Below are 3,713 nucleotides of genomic sequence, written 5' to 3' on the forward strand. Positions count from 1 at the left end.
TTAATATTTCAAGAAAGTGTCCTGCCACCATTATTTTAAGGGTGAAATTAAAATGACCAAACAATAGGATATCACCTTTTATGGTGGCCAAAGTTAGCATAAACTAACAAAATAATGTTTTTCTTTTTAAGAACTACACAAACATTAATAGTTTTTCCCAAAGCAAACCATACTTCATGAACCCAAATATCATATACTGTATATATTTTCTTATTTTTTTTAGCTCAAGTGTGGACCTTATCCAGAAGAGATTAAGTGATGAATGGCACCTAGTATCACAATAAATTTAGACGGGAAGTAGAACATAAAAACAACAAAAATTTTAAAAAGGAGAAGTAGAAGTAATTTCATTTTCTCTTCAACTTCAATTAACAATGGGTCCATGGATGAAGTAGAGTAAATGACATATAATTCAATAAGTAAACTATTTAGTAAACCAAAGGAAGAGGTTCTAAATGCATGTTTAGTTTATTAGAAATAATTAAAATATGTAAATGTAGATTTATTCTACCATCACTAAAATGTGTAAAAATTGAGCACGTCCGTTTGTTTGAATGATTACACATTTCAATATAAAATATAATTTCCCAGGTTCTAAGTAGGTGGGAAATGAATAAAGCATGTCAGCTATTGTTTAACAAAGGAATTGAACATAGAGTGATGTAATAAAAAGGGGATAGAGAGAAAACACGAAATATTGCTTGAAAAACAAGTAATGGGACCCCCGCAATAAATGTTTTCCACCATGTCTTTAGAAGGTAAGAACCCAGAGATGTGTATAAATGATCCCTCCCAAATAACTCTTAAGAGATAATTTCTCAGTGATTCTTCCCCCAGGGAATCTTGCTTTTTCTCTTCCTCCCTGCACTCTTCTTTTCCTAACACAATGGAGCATTTTCAGACTAAACACCTTTATTGAACAGCTGTTTGTTTATTCTGTTGGAGAAACGTACAGTTAGTAATAACTGTCAATTCCCCCAAATCAGAAAATCTACTTGACTTTCCACTACTTCATCTGAGTATTCATATGTATAGTTTGAGGATTAAAAAAAAAAAAAATTTAACTTTATTCTATCACACTTTGGTAATGTCTAAATTGAAACAAGCACCAGCTGATGGCCCATGTGTTTTTAGTAACTTACAATAAAAAAAATTTAAGGATTATATGGTACTTACTATAAAATGATTTGCTATGTAAGGCTGTAAGTGATCATATGAAGCCCAAAAAAGAAAAAAAATAATAAATAAATAAATAAAAGAAAAGAAAAAACTTCAGTATGATGTAAAGTGAAGAGAATTGGTTGTCTATGGGCACCTTGAAAATCCAGTATTTAACTCTAATCTCAATTTACTAAATTGAATAATTTTCTTAGTGAAATCTTTGGTTTCTGACACACAACCTACTTGACAAGCCACCACTATTTTCTCAGTGAAGCGTGATTGTTCCAATCAACCCTCGTTGATGGACAGTTGGATTACACAAAAAAACTGATTTGATATTTTCTTGAAAACAGGCTGTTGTCTCATATTGGCAGCCTGGGGAATTTATCAGTTTTTTCTTTCTTTTTTTTTTTTTAATGAGGCTAACCAACTTTAGTGCGTTAGTGAGCTTTCTAAGGAGATAGAAGAAGCCTGGAACATAAACCCAAAACATAATTCTTTCAAACTAAAGATGCCATTGTCTCGATGTACCACAATATTCACACAATTTGTGGGAAAGTGTCCCAATCTACATCTTAGTATTTTATAAACTACAGATTAAAATTCATATTTCATGTAAAAACACACATATTAATTATACCAACAATATGAATTAATTTCAATGGATAGAGTATAGTAAATTCAAAGGAATCAGAAGTCTTTATAGCTAAAGCAGGGAACTTTGAAACTTGTTTCAAGTAAATGAGAACACCTAGTGCAAGTTGGAATCTTCAAAGAACTTTTAGCTCATGAGACAGTTGATCTGCAATTTTTTTTTAAAGTTTTCTGATGGCAAATGGAATAAGAAAACATGAGCAAGTATTTGGCAATTTCAAGGCTAAAAACCCACATTCACTGGAATTTCCTTAGGCCAAAAGAAAAAAGGAAGAATTGAAAGTAAAATTTCTCTCCTCAAGTTTTTCACCTTTTTGAGGTAATTTTGAAAACTGACTGGAGGATTCAAGCTTAAGATCATAGATGAACGGAGGATCTAGTGAATAAGCAGAAAGGTATATCTGAAATGGGCTGATGGCCAGAGTTTCTTCTTGAGTTTGGAAATCACTAGGATTGAATAGAATTTGTCTTTATTGAATATATCAAATATAGTCACTAACATTTTTGCATAAATTGTATACTAATAGCATAACCATAGATAAAATTTTCAGTAAAAAAGCAAAAGAAACTGCTACACATTTAATAGATGATCTTGGGCAAGTCATTTAAACTTTCAGCATTTGAGTTTAATCAGGGGAGGGGGATTAAACTAGGTAATTTCTATAGTCCCCTTTAGCTTCAATGTTGTGAGAGCCTAAAAATAGCATTCTTTTAAGTTATTACTTTAAAAGTAGGTAAAAATTTTGCAATTAGAAACATAATATTTTATTATATTTCTCTTTTTCTCCCATAAAACAACCCTATATATATATATTTTTTAACTATTTGAAACGTACCTTTCAGATTCTTCATATCAGGTGACACTTACTAATTCAGTACCTTACTAGTCTTGGGCCTCCTGAACATGGGAAATGAGAAGCCTTGGGTCCTCAGGATTAGAGTTTTTCCAGAGTCAGTTTCAGCTCAGTGCCATCATCAGTCTAAGTAAATCCCTCAGGTTAATCTTAAACAAGGCTCAGAAATAAGTGCATTGATGCATTTGGCTCACTACAGAGTTACCATTTATTTTGCCCTCTGAAAATACTAGCCAACAATACATTTAAAACACAGTATTTTAATTATGAACTAGAAGTCTTGCATCATTATTTGCTAACAATAGTAGGTCGTTTCCCAAAAGATTTCATTTTTTGGAAACATAATGGGAATGATAATGCTAATGGAGGAGGCCGAATTAGAGATATTTTAACAGGGAAAAGAAAATATTTATTGCTTGTCAATCAGTATTTTTGATATCCCATTGCATGCAAAGCAGTATATAGCATATTCTTTCTTTATTATGCATCATATATATTTCATTATAAACTATGAATATACAGAACATTATAAAACCTCTTTTGTCTTGATTGACTAGCATCCCTTTTATCTTAAACATATAAACAATTTTTTCTTTTGGATTGTCTGTCTCAAACGTTTTAATATTGGTGTCTGTCTTAGTCATCTAGTGCTGCTCTAACAGAGATACCACGAGTGGATGGTTTTAACAAAGAGAAATTTATTCTCTCACAGTCCAGTAGGCTACAAGTCAAATTCAGGGCATCAGCTCCAGGGGAACACTTTCTCCATCGGCTCTGGAGGAAAGTCCATGTTGTCAGTCTTCCTTTGGTCTGGGAACCTCTCTGCGCAGGAACCTCAGGTCCAAAGGATGCACTCTGCTCCCAGCACTGCTTTCTTGGTGGTATGAGTTTCCCATGTGTCTCTGCTCCCTTCTCTCTTTTATATCTCAAAAGAGATTGCATTAAGACACTGATCTCGTCAACCTCATCAGTATAACCTCATCACAGTGATAGAATTTACAACACATGAGGAGATCACATATAATCTCATCATAGTGGTAGAGT

The sequence above is a fragment of the Trichechus manatus genome, unplaced genomic scaffold (assembly GCF_000243295.1).
Source record: "Trichechus manatus latirostris isolate Lorelei unplaced genomic scaffold, TriManLat1.0 scaffold00060, whole genome shotgun sequence".
Taxonomy (NCBI): Eukaryota; Metazoa; Chordata; class Mammalia; order Sirenia; family Trichechidae; genus Trichechus; species Trichechus manatus.